Source organism: Rhinolophus hipposideros (assembly GCF_964194185.1).
Source record: "Rhinolophus hipposideros genome assembly, chromosome: 8".
NCBI lineage: Eukaryota > Metazoa > Chordata > Mammalia > Chiroptera > Rhinolophidae > Rhinolophus > Rhinolophus hipposideros.
The window spans coordinates 88,742,606-88,757,079 of NC_138054.1; the positions used below are offsets into that span (position 1 = coordinate 88,742,606).

The window sequence follows — 14,474 nt, forward strand, 5'->3', positions numbered from 1 at the left end:
ACAAGAAGTAGGCCGTAGGCAATCCAGTCAGCATCCGTAGCGGCCAGAGTGCGGAGAGCAGGAAGAGAAGAAGGGCAAAAGCATCAGCCTGCTTTACAAAACAAACAAACAAACAAGCAAACAAACGACCACAGTGGCAGAGATAGAAACGCTTTCAGTTTAACAGAGACAAAAGAGCTCTAGCTGCTGCTGCCCGGGCACTGACCTTCCCAGCCAGAAGGTGTGACCGTGCGCTGACCTTGAAGCATAGCAGAGGTCAAGGGCACACACAGCTCAGTCTGAGCAAGTGGCAGAACATCCTGGTCTAGGCGCAGTCATCCTCCATCTGCTTAGTGCCTGTGGAACTCTGGGTACGTCCTAAGCCAGTCTGGCCTATAGTTCTTTGCTGGGAAGAATAAGATTCAACAAATATTTTTTGAGAGGCACTGGTACAGTGGCAAAAGTGTGAACGTGGGCATTAATAACTGAGTGACTGTGGGTATACTGTTCAACATGAGCCTCAGTTTCCTCATCTGTGGGAATAGTGGGAGTAATGCCAGCAGCTGACATTCAGGATGAGCTAACAGAAGTTATACCGTGTCACTGCTCTGCTCAAAATCAACCAATAGACTTTGCTCTATTGATTCAGCTCTAATAGGGGCCAGATGTACCTTCCTGCTGGAAACACCTAGAAAACTAAATAAAAGAAATGGCACCACTGTTCGTAGACATTGGACAGCAGGCAGTGCGGGACTGTGATTCCTGACAGAACAGAAACAAATGATATGGTCCCAAAGATCACCCTGGCTTTCTGCCAGGAGGCACAGCTCAGACCAAAGCGGGGGGAGGAGCGGAGGGGGTGGGGGAGCAGCAGAGCATGGCAGGTTCACCCAGTTGAGGAAACAGGGACTAGCATTCAGGGAGGTCAAAGCCGCTGAAAGTTGTAGGGCAGAGTTCCAGGGCAGAGCGCTATGCAGAAAGAGAACTCCCAAAATCTGCCTAGAGGTTCCCTTAAGTCTTTGCTGAAGATTAAAATGTACATAGAGTGGAACTCCACGAGGTTGGAAACAGGGTGATGAAGAAGTTGTGAGCTGACCAGTGCCCAGAACCCTCACAAGTCCCCAACACCGGAGTGGAGGATCCTCACTGCCCATTCAGGGCATTCGATAGACACCTGGAAGGGCTGTATGGGGTGGGGAGGGGGGATTGGATTAACCCCAGGGTAAAGACAACCCCATATCCACCCTAAAAAGCTAAAACAGGACTTGAAGGACTCAAAATGAACCAAAAGTAACTTAACTACTCACCAGAACAAAACTCAACACTCTGTACAGTAAGACCACAAAATCCAGACCCTCAAGTGCAAAATTCAAAGCATCCAGCATTCAATCAAAACTCTCAACATCCGTCAACAAGCAGGAAAGTGTAACACATAATAAGAAAAGTCAGCACAGACTATAGTTTAGTGGTTACCAGAGGGTAAGGGGGGAGAGGGGTAGGACATGAGGGTAAGGGGATCAAATATATGGTGATGGAAGGAGAACTAACTCTGGGTGGTGAACACACAATGGGATTTATAGATGATGTAATCCAGAATTGTACACCTGAAATCTACGTAATTTCACTAACAATTGTCACCCCAATAAATTTAAATTTAAAAAAAGGGAAAAAAAAGAAACAGAAAAAAAAGAAAAGTCAGGAAAAATAATTAGCAGAGAACATTAAGACATAACTTTATTCAAGAATTGAACTCAATTTTTTAAAAAATACAAATATTGAATCAATTATATTGTACACCTAAAACTAAATTGTGACATATAAAAAAATTTTTAAAAGAATTAAAAAAAATTTTTTTTTAAATTTTAAAAATTTAAAAAACTAAATTGTGACAAATAAAAAATTAAAAAAAATTTTTTTTTTAATTTTTAAAAATTTTAAAAATTTAAAATAAAGAATTAAAAAAAGAATTTAAAAGAAAACATGTTTATAGTAAGGAAGGAAATATAAGTTATAAAAAGAAAGTAGAACTTCTGGAGATGAAAAATATAACATCTGAAATAAAAATTTCAGAGTGGAATGACAGCAAATTAGATACTAGCAAGAAGAAAAGGTAAGTACACTTTAAGACATGGCAGCAGAAACTGACCAAAATGAAGAATGGCGCTGGGGGAGGAGACCAAATATATATATTTTTTAAATAATGGCTGAAAATTTTTCAAGCTGGATGAAAACTACAAACTCACAGATCCAAAAAGCTCCACAAACCCCAAGAAGAACAAACAAAAGCATACCAAGGCAAGAAGAAAAAAAAAGAGCGTACTAAGGCACATCATAATCAAATTGCTAAAAACCCATGAAAAAGGGAAGACCTTATAAACAGCTAGAAAAAAAAAGAGAAACATTACCTACAGATATTAATCAAGATTAAGAATGACTTCACACTTCTAATCAAAAACTATGCAACCAGAGAAATAGTATTATTAAAATGCCCACAGACAAACAAGTCACCCCAGAATTCTATATCTGGTGAAAATAACTGTCAAAAATGAATACAAAAGACGTTTTCAGAAAAAGAAGGAAAAAAAAGGCTGGGAGAATTTGTCAATGGTAGACTTGTACCACAAGAAATGTTAAAAGAAATTCTTTAAGCAGAAGGAATAAGGAAAACAATAACAGATGGAAACATGGTCTACACAAAAGAATAAAGCCAGAAATGACAAATATGTCGTAAATATAGAAGATATTTTAAATATATACATTTTCTGTTTTTAAAATGCAATTTAAAATGTACTGTGGAGTTTATAACATATGTGGGGTTTATAACATAGTGTCAAATCAATGACACTAATAGTATAATGGATGAGAGGGGAAACAGAAGCACACCATTGTTAGGTTCTTACATTATATGTGAGTTGGTATAATATCACTTGAAAGTAGGCTGTGGTAACTTAAAGTAACATATGGTAAACCTTAGAGCAATTAACATACCAAAAAAACAACCAAAAAAGTAGAAGTATAGCTAAACCAACAGTAGAGATAAAATGAAATCCTAAAAAAAAACAACAATTCAATCCAAAAGAAGAAAACAGGGAACAAAGAACAGACTTAAGGCTGAAGGAGGGGCAAAGCTCAAGGTGGCGGACAAAACGTCAGGCAGCTCTCAGGCCAGTTCACAGACCATATCATCAGACGTTCATTCATCTGGATCTTCAGATGCACATCTGGATACATCTGGACCCTCAGATAGTGATGTGCATATGGCCAAGTCGGACACGACCTAAGAGCCCAAGGAAACAGAATTATAGGAATGAAAGTGGCCAAGAAAGCCTTTGTGGTTCTCATCAGAATCTTTCAAGACCTCTTCCAGAAAACAAACTTAAAGCATTGAGTATTGGAAAAATGAGTACAGCTAAGCGAACTTTAAGTAAGAAGGAGGAAGAAGAATTGAAGAAAAAGGAGGATGAAAAGGCCGCTGCCGAGATTTATGAGGAATTTCTTGCTGCTTTTGAAGGAAGTGATGGTAATAAAGTGAAAACATTTGTGTGTGGAGGTGTCATTAATGCAGCTAAAGAAGAACATGAAACAGATGAAAAAAGAGGCAAAATCTATAAGCCGTCTTCAAGATTTGTGGATCAAAAAACTCCTCTAAGGCAGTCATCCAATGAAAGACCGCCATCTCTTCTGGTGATAGAAACCAAAAAACCTCCACTGAAGAAAGGGGAGAAAGAAAAGAAAAAAAGCAATTTGGAACTCTTCAAAGAATTGAAACAAACTCAAGAAGAGCGTGATGAGAGACATAAAACAAAAGGCAGGTTAAGTCGATTTGAGGCACCTCAGTCAGATTCTGAAGGTCAGTGTCGTTCCACGGATGCGCCTTCAAGAAGAAATAGATCATCTGTTCTTGAGGATTACGCACCTGGATCACATGACGTAGGAGATCCAAGCACAGCTAATTTATACGTTGGAAACATTAACCCACAGATGAATGAAGAAATGCTGTGCCAAGAATTCGGAAGATTTGCATCATTAGCCAGTGTGAAAATTATGTGGCCTAGAACTGATCAAGAAAGAGCAAAAGAGAGAAATTGTGGCTTTGTGGCCTTTATGAATAGAAGAGATGCTGAAAGAGCTTTAAAAAACTAAAATGGAAAGATGATTATGTCTTTTGAAATGAAGTTAGGTTGGGGTAAAGCTGTGTCTATTCTTCCACATCAAATATACATCCCACCTTCTAAGATGGAACACACGCTTCCCCCACCTCCATCAGGAATTTTAATGCACCTTTTAATGAGCAGCCAAGAGTGCTTAAAAAACCGCAGTGCGCCCATGTCACCACCGCCTAAAAAAGGAGGATTTTGAGAACGAATCCGCTCGCCCCGATACATTGCATGGTCGAGTATGTCGTACGTGAAGGGCCAATGTTTGAAGCTCTGATTATGAACAGAGAAATCAACAATCCCACGTTCAGATTTTTATTTGAAAACCAGACACCAACCCATGTTTACTGTAAGTGGAAGCTTTATTCTACAGGGAGATTCTCCAACTAAGTGGCAGACGGAAAATTTTTGTATGTTCAAAAATGGATCTTTTTGAGGGCCGCCACTATTAAATCCATACCTGCCTGGGATGTCAGAAGAGCAAGAAACAGAAGCTTTTGTAGAGGAGCCTAAGAAAAAGGAAGCACGTAAGGAAGAACCAAGGGACAATTTAGAAGAAATTCTGCGAGGGTTAACGCCAAGGAAAAGTGATATTGGAGGTGCAATGGTGTTCTGTCTCAGTAACGCTGAAGCTGCTGAAGAAATAGTGGACTGCAATACTGAGTCACCGTCCATCTTAAAGACACCCCCTCCCAAAAAGATTGCCAGATTATATTTGGTTTCTGATGTTTTGTACAACTCTTCAGCCGAAGTTGCCAATGCTTAACATTACAGAAAACATTTTGAAACAAAGTTATGTCAGATATTTTCAGACCTCAATACTACCTATCGTACAATTCAAGGCCATTTCTAATCTGAAAACTTGAAGCAACAGGTAATGGCCTGCTTCAGAGCATGGGAAGATTGGGCAATTGATCCAGAACCATTTTTGATCAAACTACAAAATATTTTCTTAGGACTTGTAAATATTACTGAAGAAAAGGAGACAGAGGATGTACCAGATGGGCTCGATGGTGCCCCATTGAGGAGAAGCTTGATGGGGCACCTCTGGAAGATGTCCATGGGATTCCTATAGACACGGCTCCCAGTGACGATGGGGTGGGTCCCTACCAAAAGTTTTGAAAACCATCTCGATGGAGCACCTTATGCAACTGAAGACTCAAAGAAGAATGAACCTATATTTAAAGTTGCCTCATCAAGATGGGAAGCTGTAGATGAATCTGAAGTGGAAGCACAGGCTGTAACGACTTCTAAATGGGAGTTATTTGACCAGCATGAAGAATCAGAAGAAAATCAAAATCAAGAAGAAAGTGAAGATGAAGAAGACACTCAAAGTTCCAAATCCAAAGAACATTATTTGTACTCTAATCCGATCAAAGAAGAAATGACTGAGTCCAAGTTCTCTAAGTACTCTGAAATGAGTGAGAAAAAAGGAGCTAAATTTCGTGAAATCGAGCTCAAAATTATGAAGTTTCAGGATGAATTAGAATCTGGAAAAAGACCTAAAAAATCAGGCCAAAGCTTTCAGGAGCAAGCAGAACAGTAAAGAGATAAAAAGAATTAGAAAGAGAACGAGAAAGAGATAAGAAGGATAAAGAAAAATTGGAATCTCGATAAAAGGCAAGGAAAAAGCCGAGTGTACTCCAACAAGGAAAGATCACCATCGGGTTCAAGGGCTCCTCGAAGGTCTAGGTGCTCACGGTCTAGAGCTCCTAAAAAATCAGGATAGAAATCCAGCCAGATCCCAGTCTCGATCTCCACACAGGTCTCATAAAAAGTCAAAGAAAAACAAACACTGACATAAATTTTAAGATGCTGTGACTTATCGGAAATGCGATTTTGTTTTGTGCCTGAACAGTCTGTTTTTTAAAAAAAAAAAAAATCAAATGAAAGAGCATTCCTGGGTTTTTGTTTCTATGTTTGTGAATGTACATGTAAACTCAGAATAACGGCATCGGTAGACCTGTCATTGTTTTATATTGTATAAATTACTTCCATCGTGACTGTTTCTCAAGCTGAAGTTTTTGTTGTGCTAATGAATTTCATCAGAAATATGTATAATGGACCTGCTGGCAATAGTAGTGTTTTGTTTTAGGATGTTGTGACTTAGCAACGTCCTTTTGTAGCTTTGACTATTTGAATTAGATTTCAAATAAAATCTGAACAGAACAAAAATTTTTTTTAATTTAAAAAAAGAACAGATTTTTAAAAACTGCAAGATGGTAGGTTAAATCCAACGACAGGTAACCCCCGTATGTTACAGCACTTCTATAACACGGTTTTGTTCTAACACGGTCTGAGAATTAGAAAAATCCCTGAACAACACGGAACAAAATAAAGCCTTAGTAGTGATGACGAAGAAAACATTATTTAATACATATTAATGTTATACTTTTGGTGAAAATTGCCTTAATAAAGATATTTCTCTTAATTATAAAAATATAATAGTATGTTTTTTTTTACTTTTTGGAACCTAACTCCCTTTTTTGTACTAGTTCTTTATTTCATATAACACGGATTCGCATAACACGGCATTTTAAGGAAACTAACAACCGTGAAATACAGGGGTTACCTATATAAATGAAACACTCCGATTAAAAGGCAAAGACTGTGAGATGGGACGGGTGGCTAAAGCAAGACCTAGCTGTAGGCTGTCTTCGAAAAGCTCACTTCAAACAAAAAGACACACATAGGTAAAAAAGCCAAAGAATGAAAAATGATATACCACGCAAACACCAAGCATAAGAAAGCTGTAGTGACACCATTAGACAAGTTCAAAGGAATAGATATTACCAATGATAAACAGGGACATTCCAAATATAAAGGAGTCAATCAAAAAGTCATAATAACCCCGAATAAATATGCACACAATAACAGAGCTTCACAATATATGAAGTAAATCAGACAAAATTTTAAAAATAGACAAATTCACAATTATAGTTGGAGATGTTAATAATCCTTGCTCCTTTATCAAAGTCAGTGAAGATACAGAAGACTTAAATAACACTGTCAATCAACATAAACTGACTGACATTTGTGGAACACTCCATCAACAACAGTAGAATATACATTATTTTCAAGTTCATGAGGAAAATTCACCAAGACAGACAACAAAACAAATCTCAAATTTAAGATTTGAAAACAAACAAAGTATGTTCTCTGACCACAACGGAATTAAACTAGAAATCAGTAACAGAAAAAAATCTGGAAAAATTGCCAAAGATTTGGAAATGAAACAACAGACTTCTAAATAATCTACGGGTCAAAGTAGAAATCACAGGGGAAATTAGAAAACAGTCTGAACTAAAGGAAAATGAAAACACAACATATCTAAATTTGTGGAATGCAACTAAAGCAGTGTTTAGAGGGAAATTTACAGTTTTAAGTACTGACTTTAGAAAAGAGGCTAGAAAAATAAGAGCAAATGAAACCCAAAGTAAATAGAAGGAAAGAAATAGATGATACAGGGCAGGCTGGTTGGTTCAGTTGGTTGGCGCTCACTGCTCACGACACCTGGGTTGTCGGTTCGATCCCCACATGGGCCAGTGGGCTGCACCCTCCACAACTAGATTGAAAGTAATGACTTGACTTGGAGCTGATTGGGTCCTGGAGGAGCACACTGTTCCCCAATATTCCCCAATAAAATAAAATAAAATGTAAAAAAAAGAAATGATACAAAAAATTACAAATAGAGGAAAATCAATGAAATAAAAGTTCATTTTTAAAGACACTAATTTCCAATATTAGGAACGAAAAGGGGGGAAATCATGGCCGGCCCGGTGGCTCAAGCAGTTGAAGCTCCATGCTCCTAACTCCGAAGGCTGCCGGTTCGATTCCCACATGGGCCAGTGGGCTCTCAACCACAAGGTTGCCAGTTCGATTCCTTGAGTCCTTCAAGGGAGGGTGGGCAGCGCCCCCTGCAACTAGCAACGGCAACTGGACCTGGAGCTGAGCTGCGCCCTCCACAACTAAGACTGAAAGGACAACAACTTGACTTGGAAAAAAGGTCTGGAAGTACACACTGTTCCCCAATAAAGTCCTGTTCCCCTTCCCCCAATAAAAATCTTTATAAAAAAAGGGGGGGCGGGGGGAATCACTGCATTTCTACATTTAAAAGATATTAAGGGAATATTATGAAAAACTTTAAAACAACATATTTGACAACTAAAATGATATGGACAAATTCCTTGATACACAACATACCAAAACTGTCACTAGAAAAAAACAGAAACGTTTAATAGCTTTATATGTATTTAAAAAATACATAATTAAATAATTTAAAACAAAAAAACTATAAATAACCCTCATAAACATAAATGTACAAATCCTTAACAAAATATTGACAAATCAAATCCAGCAATATATAAAAATAGTAACACATCATGACCAAGTAGAATGTACCCAACAAGCAAGACTGGTTTAATACTTGAAAAAAATCAATGAACATAAATCACCATATTAACAGAATAAAGGAGGAAAATAATAGGACCAACACAACAGCAAAAAGAGCACCTGACAAAACTCAGCAAATTAAAAATAAAAGTTGAATCTCCTCCACTTGATAAAGGGCACCTAACAAAAAAAACTATAGCTAGCATATTTAAATGTAAAAGACTGAATGCATTTCCCCTAAAATGAGGAACAAAGCAAGAATGTGTACTCTCACTATTCTTTTCAACATTGTACTAGAGAAGTCCTAGACAGTACACTAAAGCAAGAAAAATAAAGGATATATAAAGTGGAAAGCAATATGTAAACTGTCTTTATTTGCAGATGACATTATCATCTATGGAGAAACAAGGGATCCACAAAAAAGCTATTAGAATTATGAGTTTAACAAGGGTGCAGATACAAGACCAACATACAAAACTCACTTTTATTTCTATATGCCAGCATTGAACAATTAAAAATGAAATTAAAAAATAAAATCCATAAATATAATAAGTCAAAAATATGAAATATTTAGTGGGAAATTTAACAGAATGTGTACATGACCTACACACTTAAAACAATAAAACACTATTGAGGAAAATCAAAGAAAGCCTAAATGGAGACATACACCATGTTAGTGAATTAAAAAATGAATAATGTTAAGATGTCGATTCTCCCACAAATTAATCTATGGATTTCACACAATCCCAATAAAAATCCCACCAAGCTTTTCTGTAGGAATTGACAAACTGATTCTAAGATTTATATACAGATGCAATGGACCAAAGCTGAAACAATTTTGATAGTGAATAGTCTTTATACTATCTGATTTCAAGATTATAATGCTACAGCGACTGAGACACTATTTCATTTGTATTAGGATAGACACATAGACATATGGAACAAAATGGACTCCAGAAATTGATCTATGTATATACAACGTTTTTTGACAAAGGTAGCAAGATAATTCAATGTAGAAAGGGTAATCTGTTCAACAAATGATGGTGGAACAACTGCTATCCATACGAGGGGAAAAAGTAAACCTCAGTCTTTACCAATGAGCACATGGAAAGGCGTTCAACATTACTAGTCATCACAAAAACACAAATTAAAGCCACAATGAAATACCACTACAAACTCACTAGAATGGCTAAAATTTGAAAGACAGACAATGCCAAGTGTTGGTATGGATGTGGGGCAACTGAAACTTTCATACACTGTTGATGTGAATAAAAAAATAATACAACTTTGCAAACACACCATTTATTATAAAACTAAACATACACTTACATATGATACAGCAATCCCACTCATAGATATTTACCAAGAAAAATGAAAACATATGTCCTCACAAATAGCCTTGATGTCCTGAATTAATTCAAAATGTTTACCTTTCCTGGTTATTTTGACTTTGTGGAAGAGCCATAAATTTCACCGTGCCAGATCCAGTGAATGATATCCAGTGGATGAGGACACACTGTAATGTGTTTATTTGACAGAAATTGTCGTACCAGAAGCGATGTGTGACACGGAATCTTTCTGTTGTGATCACAAAATATGGTGACCTCTGCTGCCGAGTGTCATCCAACAGAAAGGCAGGGATCTTCAATATGGGAAGCGGCACGACGAATCTTAGTAACAGTGTGTGACAATTTTCAACTTGTTCAGTGCAGTCGGGTGTGAGCTACGGTTGAGAAAAAGTGTTTTAAAGTGTGCCCTAAATCATCCTCCATCATGACAACGCTCCGCTCCGTGTCACTTCTAGTACAGCAATTTCTGTCAAATAAAAACATTACAGTGTGTCCTCATCTACCTTATTCAGTGGATCTGGCACCATGTGACTTCTGGCTCTTCCTCAAAGCCAAAATGATTCAGGGCATCGAGGCAGCCACGACAGTACAACTAAAGACTCTCACGAAAGAGGACTTCCAGAACTGTTTCAGAAAGCGGCAAGAACATGGGATAAGTGTGCTTGAAGTAAGGGGGAGTATTTTGAGGGGTATTACTGGCAATGTGTCTTTTACTGTAATAATTTTTTTTTTATTTAAACATTCACCATATTGTTTCATCCCACCTCGTACGTGAATATTCATAGTAGACCCAAACAAGAGCCAATCATGTGGGGAACAGACTCTACATTGACTGATGATCCCCCATCTCCTGGTATTCATGCCCTGGTTTTGTCCCCTTGAGTGTAGGTAGGACCTGCGACTTGCTTCTAGCAAATAGAATATGGCAAAGGTGACAAGATACATGTAATTGAATGTGCACGGTTACAATACACAAGAATATCATGTCTGATTTGGTAAGAGATTCTCTCCCTTCCTGGGTTTAGGAAGCAAGTGGCCATGTTGAGAAGGTCCACGTGGCAAGAAACTGGGGGTCGCCCCTGGCTGACAGGCGGTAACAAGCCGAGGCCCTTAGTCCGCAGTCGTTAAGGAACTGAATGCGGCCAACAACCACATGAGCTCGAAGCCGATCATTGCCCTGTAGACTCTGAGATCACAGCCCTGGCAAAGACCTTGACTGCTGCTGCCTATGAGATGCAACTGAACTGTGCCCTGATCGTGACCCAAGGAAACTGTGCGACAAGAAACATAGGCTAAGGGCCGGCCCGGTGGCTCAGGCGGTTGGAGCTCTGAAGGCTGCCAGTTCAATTCCCACACCGGCCAGTGGGCTCTCAACCACAAGGTTGCCAGTTCAATTCCTCGACTCCCACAAGGGATGGTGGGCAGGGCCCCCTGCAACTAAGATTGAACAGGCACCTTGAGCTGAGCTCAGCTGCCGCTGAGCTCCCAATGGCTCAGTTGGTTGGAGCGCGTCCTCTCAACCACAAGGTTGCTGGTTTGACTCCTGCAAGGGATGGTGGGCTGCGCCCCCTAAAACTAGCAACAGCAACTGGACCTGGAGCTGAGCTGCGCCCTTCACAACTAAGACTGGAAGGACAACGACTTGACTTGGAAAAAAGTCCTGGAAGTACACACTGTTCCCCAATAAAGTCCTGTTCCCCCTCCCCAATAAAATCTTAAAAAAAAGAAATATAGCTAGGCACATAATTTGTATACTTTCTGGCTGTATGTTAAACTCCAGTGAAAGTTGAAAAATAAAAAATTTAAAGTCTAGGGAATCATTCTAGATCTTTCTAGAACTTTGTGACTCAATAAAACATTATATCTAAGGTATTAAAAACGTTAGCTATGATGCAAGAAAATGGCTAGCTGAGAAAAAGTTATCTTTACAATGGAGAAATCTGAGAGCCTACCATCTTAACCCGGCATCAAACTTATCCTCAGAAACGAGACAAACTGGTATCACATGCCTCCCGGAGTGATTCACTGAGAGGGACACAATTAACACCAATATAGTATCCTCACAAAAAATGTTTAACCTGGATCTAAACACGAGGAAACAAATCAGACAACTCCATACATCAGACACTATAAAACAGATGGCCCGTGCTCTCCTAAATATCACTATCATGAAAAACAAAAAGGCAGATGAGCTCACCAGAAATGCCTATGTATGTTCACAGACAGACATGTTATTTTCACAGCAGCACTAATTATAATAACCCAAAAGGTGAAACAACCTAAATGTCCATTAAGCGCAGAATGGTTAATAACAAATGAAGGGCTAAATATGTTCACACGATGTAATAACCATATATAGTAGTGACAATTAACTGTTCCATGGATGAACCTCATAAATATAATGCTGAGTGAAAGAAGCCAGACACACTTTATGATTCTGTTTATATAAAGTTCAAAACAGAGAAAATTAATCTATGGATTTTATGTCAGAATGGGGGCAACCTTTAGGGACTGGTCAGTGATGGAGGGACATCAGGGGCGTTTCTGAGGTCCTGGTAATGTTTGATCTCTTGGTCTGGGTACTGGCCACACAAACGTGTAACCAAGAGCCAGACTGCTGGTGTTTATCCCAGCTTAATCTGAGAGTAGCTACAGTGGCACTCCTGACTCCCCTGACTCTCTCCATAGAAGTTTCCTGGCACTTTTGGGAACAGCTTCGGAATAAATAGCCTTGACTCTTAGAAAGCCAGAAAGGTAAGGGGTGGGGCCGCAATAAGGAGGGCAGTCTCTCCTTTACCCTGAAACCAAAAATGCCAGAAGGAAATCCAGGCCTTCAGGTACCAGACAGGAACTCTTAAGGACACTTCTCTATTTCTAAGTTGAATGAGTTTTATTATATTTCTGCACCCCCTCACACCGCCTCCCCTGAAAAAAAAGGAAAAAAAGAAAGAAAAAGCAAGTATGTCACTGAAATCTAAAAGTCACAAAGGACAGCTAGAATAAACACCAGCATTTGGGGTGTTCCTTTACATTTAGAGGAAATTACTTCAGAATAAAGAACATCTTTAGTGGACTGGTGGCCAATATGGTAAATCGTACCTCAAAAGACGTTATAATACGGCCTGAGGAAAGGATTAGCTCATTTGTGAATGAAAATGCAGAGTTTATTGAATGGAATAATAATAATGGGTAAGACACTAAGCCACGCACTGTTCTAAAATAAGTTAATTCATTTAATCCTCAGGGCAATCCCATGAGATAAGCACTAGTTTTATTCCTGTTTTGCAGATGGAGGACCTAAGGTCAGGGAAGCTAAGTAATTTGTCCAAGATCACACAGCTGGTAATAGTGGGGCTGGGATTCTAAGCCAGTGGGGGATGGTTTCAGAGCCCATACTTTTAACCACTGCTCCACACTACCTGTTAAAGGAAGAAAAGGGTTGGTTATTCACCCTTAACCTTCTGAAATGAGATACGGGTATCCCAGGGTCAACTAACAAACTTCCTGTGAGAGACACAGAACGCCGGCTCAGCCCCACAGGTGTGATGCAGTTCTCCCCACATACACACCGAGTTGGGTGAATTCTCTGAGCAGTTCTTTCAATTCCACTCTTGCTTTGACCGGAGAAATGGAAAAGCAGGTTGATAGGACTAGAAAATGAAATGGCAAGTCACTGGTAAAAAGAGTTGGTTCACTTCAAAAGCAAGCATGTGCAGCTTATTGTTAGAGGGACAGACTTTGGCGTGAAGAGCTCAAGTTTTTCTCCAGGCTGCCAGCGTATTCTGATGCAATCCCCCCTCTACCAGCTTTGGAAAGGAGGGCAAAGGACAAGCGGAGCTGAAAACCAAATAAGCGTTGGCCAAGCCCTCTTTCCACGTACCGAGGGCAATTTCCAGAACCAAGGAAATCCTTGGGATCCAAACGGTGACATTTCCAGTAATCCTCACAGCACTGGCAAAGCACATGTCACAGAAGGCCCTTTAATCTCAGCCCGTGGGCATTCCTAACGTGTAACAGTTCAGGTAACCCAATTGTGAGGGGCCTCGGCATTTCAGCGAGCTAACGGGGGGAAAGCAAGAAAGCAGGGCCCCTCTTCTCAGGACGTCCCACACTCCAGGACGTCTGACCATGAGGAGGCCGGAATCAGCCCTAGTTTTTACAATCCAGACACCTTTCTGAATCAGCCACTCTGCTAGCAGAAACTGGTCTGGGGAACACACAACTCCTCTAAGTGCAATGTCTGCAACCAACTTATTGTGAAGAAGAAAACAGTACGAAACCCTGCGGGGTGGTTTTCTGCCTCGGAAGGAAGGGTAAGGCCAGCAGGCTGCTGGAAAGTCCAAGACGTTTCCAGGAGGTGAGAGATGAGTGATGAGGTCCAGGCTGGAACCATTTTCTCCTTCCTCTGTCTGATCCTAATTAATGTTAAACACGGATGGCTGACTAGTGGAGTCCCGCACCAGGATTTAAATCCAGGCTTGAGCAGACACACCAGGAAGGGCATTTACCGATTCTTAGGTCCACTTCTGCAAAATGGCGGTGAATTGCCCGTGCTTCATAACGGTTGTCACGAGCGTTAAACGGGACGATAAACGGA

At 39.6% G+C, this 14,474-nt stretch overlaps 1 protein-coding gene and 1 pseudogene across 4 annotated transcripts in view; one reads left to right on the forward strand and one right to left on the reverse strand.

The window, feature by feature from the left end:
* The window catches only part of PEX14 (peroxisomal biogenesis factor 14), a 124,375-nt gene that overhangs the window by 108,969 nt on the left and 932 nt on the right, over positions 1-14,474 (reverse strand). The window contains exon 1 of one of the 3 annotated variants that reach the window (XM_081057665.1): positions 206-269. The exons of 1 other annotated variant lie outside the window; for it this stretch is intronic. The gene's annotated coding sequence lies outside the window, so the exon portion shown is untranslated. Of the gene's footprint in view, positions 1-205; positions 270-14,474 lie in introns of those variants that run through there. One more of the 3 variants, XM_081057667.1, reaches the window with a different exon arrangement.
* On the forward strand, positions 4,310-5,935 carry LOC308500883 (U2 snRNP-associated SURP motif-containing protein-like; annotated as a pseudogene). Its single transcript has one exon. The product of its transcript is annotated as a U2 snRNP-associated SURP motif-containing protein-like (transcript).